This window comes from Python bivittatus, unplaced genomic scaffold (genome assembly GCF_059951505.1).
Source record: "Python bivittatus isolate LINGU-HERP-01145 unplaced genomic scaffold, Pbiv_v1 ctg000690_np1212, whole genome shotgun sequence".
In the NCBI taxonomy this organism is placed as follows: Eukaryota; Metazoa; Chordata; class Lepidosauria; order Squamata; family Pythonidae; genus Python; species Python bivittatus.
In genome coordinates this window covers 12,486,011-12,498,606 of record NW_028277096.1, presented here as the reverse complement: position 1 = coordinate 12,498,606, position 12,596 = coordinate 12,486,011, and the positions used below count along the sequence as shown (strand labels likewise).

General features: G+C 43.3%; 1 protein-coding gene across 2 annotated transcripts in view; it reads right to left on the bottom strand.

The window, feature by feature from the left end:
- Nucleotides 1-9,339, bottom strand: part of GTF2IRD1 (GTF2I repeat domain containing 1) — a 136,650-nt gene extending 127,311 nt beyond the window's left edge. For both annotated transcript variants that reach the window (XM_088152580.1, XM_088152581.1), the window contains exon 1: nucleotides 9,033-9,339. The gene's annotated coding sequence lies outside the window, so the exon portion shown is untranslated. The remainder of the gene's footprint in view (nucleotides 1-9,032) is intronic.
- Nucleotides 9,340-12,596: the final 3,257 nt, after the last annotated feature.

The window sequence follows — 12,596 nt, the reverse complement described above, 5'->3', positions numbered from 1 at the left end:
AATAAATGAATATGTAAAGAATTGTTTCACTTTTATTTGGGGGGGGTGAGACGCCAGCAGAGTCCAATCAGGCAATTTCCGAATTTTTGACGGCCGAGCCCAAAAGGTTCGCCATCACTGCCCTAAGACATTTTAATCACTGTATCTGCTGCCGGCCATAGTTTGTTGCTGTTTTTTTCCCACTGGTCCTATAAGGTAGCTGTACCCTTTTAATTTTTATCTGATTTTGGGGTTGCATTTTATAGTAGTCATGCTTTATTTCATTTGGAATGTAAGACGTTCAGGAAGATTTCCAAGGCAGAGCAGAAATAAACAAATAAATAAGCAAATTAATTAAGCAGGGGAACAGCTTGCCTCCTGGCATTGTGGGTGCTCCATCGCTGGTATTCAAGAAAAGATTGGACAACCATTTGCCCAAGATGGCATGAGGACTCCTGCCTTGGGCAGGGGGTTGGACTAGAAGACCTCCAAGGTCCCTTCCGACCCTAGGATTCTATGAAATAGTATTGACTTGTGTTTGGGGTAAATCCTTCCAAAGGAAAAGGAATAAGACTCTCGATAAATGCATCTCCTCCTCTGGTCAAGTCTTCCTTATTCCTTGATTTAGTTTCATCTAGTTTGGTCTCCTTCCTTCTCTGATTTACTGTAAGTATCAGTTTTTTGGCTTACCCTTTCCTTCATCTTAATTGTTTGGGGTTGTACGTTGTTTTAATGGCACTCTAAGCTGACTTGGCCCACACTGGGGTTGAGAGGAAGGGCAGGATATCAACTCCTTTCAAAATATAAAATACAACAAAAGTCACAACCTGTACAGCATTCACCCAGGGCAAAAGGCAACTGAAGATTTACTGTATCTCCTGCCTTCCCCGGTCAGTTAATCAACAGTCAGCTGTTTTCCACTGACTGAAACCCAACACAGTGTTCTCTCTGGCTAAAGTTATATTCATAAAAAAGATTTAATTCTCCTAGGTAGCGTTATCAAGAGACTTCAGCCACAGCTCCAGAGCATAGCGTTTGACATGTGCAACTTAATGACAGCCACTGTTCAAGGCAAGGCTCATTCATGCTTCCCCACCCTCTGAGATTTAGTTTCTAGAGGCTGGAGAGAACATCAGGCCTCCTATCAGCTTACACTAATCAAATTTTATCAAGCCAGAGACAGTTGCAGTCCTGTTTAATGGAACATTATTACCATTCTATTTTTTTTTGTTAAAATTTTATTGAAGTTTTCAATAAACATAGTAAAAAAATATGAACTAAACTAGAAGAAAAAGGAAAAATACAAGTTCAGAAGATGCAGAAAAAAGAAAAAAGTAGAAAAGAAACGAAAAAGGCAACAGAGACAATAATAAAGAAGAACCTTCAATACACTGAGCATAAACTAATATACCAACTTTTCACCCTCTTTTAAAGTTACAGATTAAAAAACTCTTCTCCCTATAGCCTAACTTTTATCTATACAATCCAGAAATCATCACCTTTTCAATCCTAGCTCAGCAAAAAGTCCATTAGGAGTTACCAGAAATATTAAACAAAAGAGGTAGTCCTCACTTAACAACTGCAATTGGGACCAGAATCTCGATCATTGAGCAAAGCAGTCATTAAGCGAGATGCCCAATCCTTTGTGGGGCTGTAGGAACGGAGCTGAAACCTTTGGGATTTGAGGACTTAAAACTTAAAACTTCAGGATTTCCCCTCCGTGCATGGAGAGGAGGGGAAACCCTTTGGCTGGCTGCAGAAACAGAGCTCAAATCCTGATTTGAGCTCTGTTCCTGCAGCCCACAGAAGGATTTCAGCTTCCTTCCATCCCCTCCGCTTGCAACCTTCCCTGCTGGCTTCCCCATTGACTTCCCCAGTGAGCCAGTTGCCAAGTGCCCAAAATGTGGTCATGTGACTGCGGGGGGTGGGCTGCGCGATGTTTTACAATGGCTGGAAGTGCTTTACAGGCCATAAAGCACCCTTTCCGAGGCCACTGTAATTTTGAATGGTCGTTAAATGACCGGTCATAAGTCGAGGACTACCTGTAGTTTATCCCTAGTCCAACTTAATATTCCTTCTTTTTGCTCTGCACAATCTTGACCTTTAAATCATTCCTATGGCATTGCAGGATTTGATCTTTCATCACTCTTTGGAATCTGAAAAGGAGTCTTCAAAGCTCTCACCAGCCTACTTTGTAAATCCCATGAAGCATTATTACCATTCTAGACTGTGGGTTGCAAAAATCCATTTGCTATCACTACTATTTTAGCATTAGTTTGATTCAACTTACCCCAATTTGCTGCTATCCAGATGTCTTACAACTCGTAGAATTCCTAACCATCACTGTCTGGGAATCGGGAGATGCCATTCTCAAATACCTGGAAGGCACCAGGCCAGGGAAGGCTGATTTATATTTTAATCATAATTGGACTAAAGGTCTTAACCAACCAGGCCAGGGAAGGCTGATTTATATTTTAATCATAATTGGACTAAAGGTCTTAACCAACTAAAAGTGGTCACTGAGCAAAATATACTCAGATGGTGTGTTCCTATCCCTATACTCTATTCCATTCCCCACTTCCATACTATTTCCTAATTTTTCCACCTGTGATTAATCAGGAGTCAATGCTCACTGTGTCTTTTTACCTGCTGAGTATGATGCCATTTTAAATTATAAGAATCCATCTTTGGAGAATGCCCCCAAGGGTATATGCTATACTAAAGAGATCTAGAAAGCTATGTATATCTATAGAAAGTTTGATTTAGACATCAGATTCCTTCCTGAATATTTTCCTCCCCTTCATGTACCATGTTTTACCCACATATAACCACCATTAGGGAGAGGATACATTTAGGGGTTAAGTTAGATTTCTTACCTATTCTGTATTTCAAGGAACAACTTCTTATTTAGCATTCATGTGTAATGGTCTTTTTTGATTAATAAGAAATGCCGTTGGAAAGAAATTACATAAAAGGGCTCAGGACTCTGTCCAGCTGCCTGCCTGTGAGCAGAGTAACTCTGTGAAAACTCAACAGAATGGGAACATTTATGTTGTGAAAGGAGACACCAGCAAAAGACAGATCACGGTTGAAAACGGACTGGATCAGACTTGGAGGCTGTGGAGGAAAAATTCCTGAAAAATTCCTCCAAGGTAACCCCGTAAGGAAGGGAAGGACTCAGAATGCTGCTGGTTGCTCCATTGTAAGCCTGCCTCCCTTCCAGCCACATGACCAGAGTGGACAATATGCAGCCCATCCCATGTGACCCTGGGAACAGCAGATACAGAGACACTGATGCTACACGTCACTTTGTCCCACAGAAGAAAATTTAGAAGCCTCCTATGGCCACTGCTGGTAAAGAAGTTGGAAAGAATTCTAGAAGCCCTGCTCTACATGTTTTCCCTAACATGGTTTTGGGAGAGATGGACTGTAAATACAAAATGTCGCGTTAATCTAACAGGGCTGCATCTCAGGTGCACTATTTCTGTTTCACCAGGGTCAGCATTCAGACCAAGTTACTCATGAGAAACACAACAGAAAATAGTGAGATGAGAAGAGTGTTCACCCAATATGCTTAAGCAGAAGAGAGAAAGACCTAGTAGATGTATTGACACAAGATGCCAAGCTGGAATAACACTGGTTTTTTTAACCTCAGTTGGTTTTTTATGTTTCTTAGCATGTTGGGACAACTCAGACCACTTGCTCAGTTTAGAGTTCAGTTATTGTGCAAATCCTAAAATTACTTCAGATTAATTCAGTAATCAGGTTAAGCATGCCATACGCATGCAGCCAATTACCCATTATGACCAACTTCCCATTCATTTTAATGAAACTTAGTTAAAACTAAGTTAATCTACTAGTCACAAATTGCAGGAGTACTGTGGTTAGAAATGTAGTGTGTAAATATATTAATTCATTGCAGGATATTCTAATAAAATACTCTTCATATTATCACATGTAAAGATGTATATTTAGTAATGTCTTATTAGTTCTTTCTTATATACGTTAAAAGAAGGTTCCCACAACTGGGCTGTAATGTCCAGGGTTTCCAACTGGGAATGTGTCTATTACACTTACAAAACTTAAGTCTGGATATGGCTACCTGCAGTATGGATAGGAATTCCACTAATTTTTGTGTATTGTACTTGATCTTCTTTTGTTTATCTATTTGCCTGTCCATCCATCTGCCTATCTCTCAGGTCTCATTACATATTTTCTAAGTTATATCCTGCTATAAGGCTTTTAAAAACAGTCAGTAAATCTATTAAACACTACCAACCCAGCAATGACAGTAATGTTCAGAGACGAGGAGGAGGAGGAGGAGTCCAGAAATACCCAAAGAATTAAAACAAAAAAGGGGTGATTTTAGTGAAAACACTAAAACAAATGCAATCCCTTACCCTTAATTGGCTTTCAAGCGTAAAATTGGCTGGAAGCCAGAAGATAAGTAAAAGAGAGAAGGCCTTGAACACTGTATCCAATGACAGATCCCATAACTGGGACCCCAGTTTCAAAAGACTGGCTCTTCTCCCACTACTTTATGCCAAATTCCTCTTACCTGCAATCATCCATCTTCACCAATCCAAAAATATGGATTCCCCTAAGAAAATTCTCAACCAACTCAAAATATACTTTCGTAGTCACAGGATCCAAAATGGTAGCCTGTGTACTGCATTGGACTTGAACATTCATGCACAGGCGTTGACCTGCACCTCTCCTGTCCTGGTCCTCACAAGAAACATACACAATGGTGTCCAAAAAGTCTGAGAGCAGAACTGAAGACTTGGGTGCCTCCAGTAGCCGTAGGCCAAGAGCTCCCAATCCGCTGGAGCCCGGGTAGGCAATGACATTGCGGATGGGGCTGACTGCCAACATTACCAGGCTGATGAATTATACTAGCCTTTCCAAATCAGACTCAGAGCCCAAGTCAGATTCAGGTTGTTCTACCATCTAATTAGGCACTTATTGGAGGTGGACCCTAGGTTGCTGTTCTTGGCAGAGCTCTTAGGAACCTGTGTGCTAGAGTTAGTAAAATGCACTGATTTAATTTCTAGAGAATCTCTGGAGAAGGCAATGAAAGAAGGACAGCTATAATCAAGGTCAGAAAGATACTACTTGTTTGGTTGAGGGCCATACTTTACCTTTGAGTAATTTATAAGGGGCTACACTCAGAAATAAGGATCCAGGTTTTTAAAAAAGAGGGAGAATCAGAAACCCTAAATGTGATTTAACAAGTTATTAGGGATTAAATTTAATACCACTGGTGATGTTTGGAAGGATCGTAGGAACCATCCCGAGACTTTTAGAAACTATATGCAGTCCCAGATTGGGCTCCACTGGTCTATAACAATACACTGTTTATGAAGAACCGAACAAGATAAAAGCAGAGCATTTGTGAAATGCAAAACTAGAGATACTAATTGATTAGGGACCAGAGAAGATGTAACAATAAGCAGAGACTCTTGGAGTCTCTGATCTGTCTAATCAAAATATGTTGCATTTTGCCCTATAGCCATGGCCCTGTGTACTTGTTGAGTTGCCCATGCACAGCTCTGTTGGGTACACAAATTTGCACCTTGTTCTCATGGCCAAGCAGATGAGAGAAATTCCAGACCATAGTGGCAGATCACTCAGGAGCCCTTTGGTGAATGGGCGTTCCAGAGCCCCAGTTATTAGTAGAATTAGGGAAAATACAGCATAGAAAATGCACAGCTTAACAGAATGACAAGGGTTGTGGAATCCTTGGGGTTCTCTGAGCTTGGTGGTTTTCTTGCAGACGTTTCATTACCCGGTTAGGTAACATCTTCCTGCATATTGTACACCCATAAATCTGCACTTCTTGAATTTCTGACTTTGTGCCACTAAAGACAGTGTTTTCTGTCTCAGCCCACATGGTTCCTCTCCCAAGTCCTCAGCTGCTTCTTTCTCGGCGTGCTACTACCCTACAATAGAGCTTCCCAGCTGGCCTCTATTTCTATTCTGCAGACCATAGGTGTTGCTTCATCACTAAACAATAAAGCACAGCCTCAGTGATCCTACCAGCCTCCTGGACCATTGGTGACAAGGTAAGAATTTCACACCCTGGTAAATCACCTTCTTGGTCTCTCACAGCATTAGCATTGTCAACTTTCTACAACTGACGTGCTCACCTTGAGCAATTAAAATGTCTCTCAGCATTCTATGATGCTGCAACAGTTTAGCCGATCAGGTAACCCGTATTTGTCCCACTGATTTGTATATCAGAGTGCCACTGGTTGCTGTTGTAGTGAACTTGAAGGAAGTAGCTTTACCACATGGAGCAATTAACATAATACATTGCCTCAGTCACCCCACCTGTAAAATGGATACAGACTGACCTCCCAGAGTACTTTCCTATTGAACTTATAGCTGCATTATATCATAATCTACTAACTGTAACTTATACAAAACATTTATACTTTCACAGTGCTTTCTGATCTCTCAACAGTATCATGACTCAAGCCTTTATTTTTAACAGTGCTCAGTTTATAAGAGAACGAGGTTTTTTATGAATCCATAAATCACGCTACAAATTCCCCTCAATTTCAAACAGAGGAAGCTGCCTAGTCAGACTGTTTGCACATATAACTCAAAGCTGACTGTTCTTGGCTTCTTCCAAAAAATTAATCAAAGAACCTCTTCCATGACCTATTCACTTTTTAAAAATAGAATACAACCAGTCCAAAAACTGCACCTATTGAGGCTCTCCTAAATGGTAAGGAGAGGTAATGGTTCTGTAAATAAAACACCAATGGGCCCATTTTACAGAGGAAGACTCCCTCTGAGAATATCTCACTCATGGTCACAAAATAATCTGTAACACTTGATCCCCAAGATCAAGTGTATTTCATTATCTGCCAGGAAAAGAAACAGCCTCCTGTGAAAGACACAGAAATGCAGATCCTTTGACCTTGCTGCTCAAAATCTTCTTGGGCCCAGCAACCTCCTGGGTGGACTGATCATCTGATATAAACTTGATAGGTGAGAAGCCTATAAAACTTCCATTCACAGGTTAAGCTGAATGGAGAATGCGCCAGCACATGCAACGTATCGTTGCAAAGAGGGTCCAACAGGATGCACCCATCCATCATCTTCCATGACCAAATGCCGTGCTGGCCCTGTCAAATTTCATTTTTCAGTGGGGATCCAGGCTGTGCCAAGGTGGTGTTTCCAATCCCTGCTGCAGAGGGATCGGAAACACCCCCCGCCTCCTCCCCTACTAGTAATTTCCTTTCAGAAGGGCAAAAGATACTGGTGGCATTTCTCTCTGGGTCTGGTTAGTGGTTTTGCTGGTAAGAAAAAAAAAGGGAGTGTCTCACCAGTTAAACACTTGTTTCTATTTTTAAATAAGACTGTGTGTTGCGTTCCTCTCCCTCCTTCCCTCTCCCCCCCCCACCAACCCCAACCTTTCTCCTGCAGCCTTTGCTTGCTCGTGGATAAATCTGTTTGGAGTGTTTTGTTTCTGGTTGATTTAGCTATAGCCATGGATAACACAGTGATGCAAATTATGTGTGTGTGTAAGGTTCATTTGCACCACTGACTACTCATGGCCGTGTCTGTCTGTACATCTGTGTTTTTGATACCTATACAAAAACAGCAGCTATTAGTGTCTAACAGAAAATAATCACATCTATCATACCAAAAATGCTGTTTAGGAAGCACCTTTCCTACAGAGTTCCACGTCCACCGATACAGCACTTCATACTGAATGTAGAACGAAGACTAAATACTGAAAAAGAAAGAAATCTTTCTTCATGCGATGCACACACACACAAACAAATCAACCAGCTTTCTTTGATGTTGCGTCCAGTATAGAAACAAGGCTGAACTCTCCAAACTGTACAGGGCAGAGCCTCTGAGCACGTGTGGATCATTTTTTCCCCAACCGCAGATCTAACCACAAACAGGCCCTACAAGCAGGAAGGGTTTTCACTTTAAAAGTAAGATGTCATTGGGAGATAATCTAGGCACCTCGTTTTAGAACATTTGAGCACATGTTTAAATTATCTGGTAATTCAGATTAGAGCAGAAATGCCAAGCATGTGGAAGAGAGCATCCGTCTTCCTTTTACACTTCAGGCACAATTTGAAGGCGCCTGGCATGTTAAAACAGAGCAAGCATAATTATAAACAAATGTGACAGGGCATCAACATGAGTAAAAATGATATTCTACCCGTGCATTCATTACGTGTGCAGGAAATGTCAGTGCTGCTTGGAGCTGATGCTTCCTGAAGTTCAAAAAAGGAAAATACATGCACCGTCAAAAAAAGAGGGAGAAATCAAATCAATGGGTCGCCCCAAGCTTTGCCAGAGAACCAGCCATGTTCAGGTTGAGGGGAGGCGAAACACAAGCCGGGGCTAGGTGTGCTGAAGTGGGAGAACCAAAAAGTGGTTTAAAGGCATCATGGAGAAGGTAAAGGAAGGGGAAATCCAGTTATCAACTCACTTTCCACCCTCCTGGCTTTCTCACTTTGACCTCATTCCCAAACTGCAGCAGAAAACGGGGGGGGGGCACCTTCCCAAACCTCCCCAGCATCTACCGCAAGCAACGATTTGTGCAACTCAGCCTGGAAACCAGCCCTCCGCCCCCACTTCTCCCGCCCCCCGCGGACACACAGCCACACCAACAAAATATCGCCGAAGAAAATGACAAGTCAGAGACACCGGTACGTTTAGAGATAAATCCACTACGGTGATCCGAGAGGAGGAAATGACCGGCTTCGATCCCGAGTCATCTCCTGGGGAGCAGATTCCACCCCCCCCCAGGCCTCTCCCCACCCCATAACTTCTTTCATTGAAAATAACCCCGTTCCAGCCTCTCCCCCTTCCAAAACGCTCGCCAAGCGGTCGCACAAATCAAGGAGAGCCGGAGAAATGAAAGGGGCAAATGCGAAACAGCCGACGTCGACCATAATAATAATAATAATAATAATAATAATAATAATAATAATAATAATAATAATAATAATAATAGAAGATTACTTTGGAAGGTTAGGAATGGGGGGACCGGGGAGGGGGTGAAAAGTTTTTCTTACCGCAGGGATCAGCCTCTCCCAGCTCCTCCCGCCCGGATTGCAGGGTTGAATTAATCTGTAAAGACGAGGAGGAAGGAGGAAGGAAGGAGCGCGAGCGAGAGAGGAGGAGGAGGAGGAGGAAGAGGAGGATGGGAGATTGGCGAGGGGGGCAATTCTCGCCCGGGCTGCCTCCGGGAGGGAGGGAGGGACGCAAGAGGGAGGGGGTCCTGGGCCAGGCAGAGGCCCCCCATGCAGACAGCCCCTGCTCCCGGGGGCTGCAGACAAGGCGAAGGGGGAGGGAGCCTCTTTGTTCTGTAATCCCAGTAAGATTGCAAGCCATTCGCCCCGGCTCTAATCCCAGCCCAGCTCAAGAGCCGCCTCCATTGGCTGTCATTTACATACAGGATTAAGAGGCAGGCGGCGGGCAGGCAGGCAGGCGGGCGGGCAGGCGGGCAGGCTGGCGAGGGGAGAAGCGAACGGGAGAGGGACGGGAGTTCGCCGGGGCGGCCGCCGCCGCGCGCTCTCCGCCGGCGCGCAAGAGCTTCCCGCGGAGGAGCGGACCCGCGGGGGAAGAGTGAGGATCTGGCCGAGGGAGGAAGCCTTCGGGAGAGCGAACTGGAGGAAGTTGCGGGGGGAGGTCTCTTTCTCCAGAGGGTTACTGTATCTTTCTCGCTCTAATCCTCCGGGAAGAGGTGGGCCACTAAGCGAGGCAAGGAGAGCGGGTGGGTTGCGTGGGGGGCGGGCAAGAGGCAGCGGGGGACTCGCTTTGCAGGCAGAAGATTCAAGGTTTCACCCTTCTCAGCATCTCCAGAGGGTTTCCTTTTTTTCCTTTATTCGTTTATTGGTTATCTTTCCAATCCGCCGAATAACTGAAAAGGATCCCTTTCCTTCAAGGATGTTGGAGGAGAAAAAAGGATGGATCTCTGCAGAGCTGTTGGCAGTCAAGCAGTTGACAGTCCCCCGGGGCTCCGTAGACCACAAGTCTGACTCAGCATGGGAGTATGTCATCCGTGGCTGGTGAAAAAGAAGAAGCAGATCTTCACCCAGAATCAGAGTCCATTAAATTGTCCAGTCCAACCCTCTGCTTCGTGCAGGGATCTAGGCTGAAGCATCCAGAACACGCATTCGCTCAAAGAAGTCCAAGACATCACAGCTCGTTGAGCTGTGAATCCCACCGCTAGGTTAGAACTACAACTCAGAGTCAGATTGAGAGTGATGGGATATAAATGCATTAAAAAAATAAACTCCCCCCAACCCTGATCATTTGTGCTGAGGAGACACTCCAGCTTCCATGCCACCAGCTTAATCCTCAAGACGAAGACCTGCTGGTGTGAAGAGCTAAAAAAAGGTGTGGAGAAGGAAAAACCAAAATGATTAGGGGTTAAAACAGCTCCCCTGCAAGGAATACTATTATTTGAGGCATAGAGTGAAGGCAAGCAGGAGAGGTGATGTGCATAAAATCATGAACCGAGTGGAAAGTGTGGACAGCAATTCATTTTTCTTTCTCCCTCTCTCACAAGGTCAGAACTTGGAGTCATCCCCTGAAACAAAATGGAGGGGCGTTCAGGATCGATAAAAGGAACGATTTCTCAGTCAAGGAAGAACTAAATAATGGAATTTGCTGCCATCAGATGTGTTGATACGCACCGACATAAATAGTGTTAAGAAGAATTAAGGCAAATTCACGAAGGATCTGGCTATCCACAGCTTGATATTTTAATACCTGCAATCATTCTGTGCTGGGAAGCCAACAGTTCAAGAGAGTCCTTCATCCACCTGTGTAGGTCTGATAGCATCTTAGATGCCCCTGGTTGACCACCTTATGAGCAAAATGGACCTAGATGATCCAACAGCTAGGTTCTTTTTAAATCAGATGCTAGGCAGGGGTGGGTGTGGACAAACATCCTACAAGATATAGTAGGAGAGCTGTGTTAGTCTATGGTGGGAAAGAATCAGGAGCCTGATAGCACTTTTTCCAGATAACAAATTTAGTCGGAAATGCTCCCAATCTGGCAAGTTTTTTGAAGTCAGTAGAGGCCTTGCCACACTATTCTCTGATACAGCAATCTTCTCTAGGCACAAGTGTGTCTGAGTGTGGGACAGCATCTCAAGCCTGGTCAGTCTTAGTGAGACCATCCAGAATATGTCCCTGCCAATTTCCACAGTGGGATTTCACACCTAAATAGCTCGGCTACCTGTATGACACTTCTGGATGGTGGACTATAGAAGTCTACAATGTGATGCCCCAACAATTCATGGAAATCTTTGAGGGTAGCCCTCAAAGCCCCCTCCCCATTAATGATTAATGTGACAAAAGGAGAAATTATTAGTGTGAGCAAAGGGGAGTAAAGTTGTACCATTTCATGGTGGGGAAAAAATGGCAATGTCTTCCCAGAAATACAAGTGCTCTTGTTGGATTTCATCAACAACCAACAAACAATTGTCTTTTTAATGAAATATCTGACTCTATTCAATTTCTTCACTGACTGTGGCACATCAGCTTCCAGGATATGTTGATACGGTTGAATCCATTCTTTCCTCCACCTGCACAGTGTATCCTGTGCCAACGGCTGTCACACAACTCAAACCATAAAAAGAGTCACTGTGGTTGGCAAGGTGTTCATTTCTTCAAATTCTTCACCCTTTTTTCTCAAATATATCTTACATGTTCGGCAAAAGAAATCAGGACTCTGATAGCACTTTTTCTAACAAATTTTATTAAAAGGCAGACACTTTCATGAGCTGTAGCTGCCTTTTAATAAAATTTATTAGTCAAGAAGTGCTTTCAGGCTCCTGATTCTTTGTCACCACAGACTAACGCAGCTCTCCTACTATATCTTATAGGATGTTTGTGGCTGAACAGTTTGATTTTTATTTTATCAGTCCAAAGCACTTTGTTCCAAACATTTCAGGCTTATCAAAGTTTTGCTTTGCATATCAGACTTTTATGATAAGGCGGGAGAAAACATTTCCTTCTGGTAAGTCTCCCATGAAGATCACAGTTATGAAAGCAATACCATGCTGTGGACGTGTGGTAATTACTCCAGTGTTACCTAAACTTTTCAGCAGGTTGTTTAACCAGTTTTTAACCACTTTGGGGGCAGTTCTAGCAGAGATTTTTCTTGGTCTTCAAATTGATGCCTGACTTTCAATGAAGAAACTGGCGCTGAAAAGAGGTTTGGGTATATCAGCAAGACAACCATCCAAAACATATCTCCAACTCAGTAATGAAGTGTTTACAGGAGAAGAAAGAGAAAAACTTGAATATTACCAAAAATATGTGAGGCAATCTCAAACGTGTATCCAGAGAGACCTAAGAATATTTCTGAGCTAGAAGAGTTCTGCAAGGAAGAGAGGGAAAAAATCTCCCTCTTAGCTGGCTAAGAAAATATATGGGCACTGTCACTTCTGCTGAAGGAAGTGTTAGGAAATATTGACTGAAATGGTGTCCAAATGTCATTGCTCTATTCATTGTTTTCTTATTTTGAATCTTTAAACAGCTGCACATAAACGGTAATGCAGGCATGCAGTTTTGCAGGAAGATATTGTGCTTAACTTTGTACCATGCAGAGGCTGTGTCAGCTT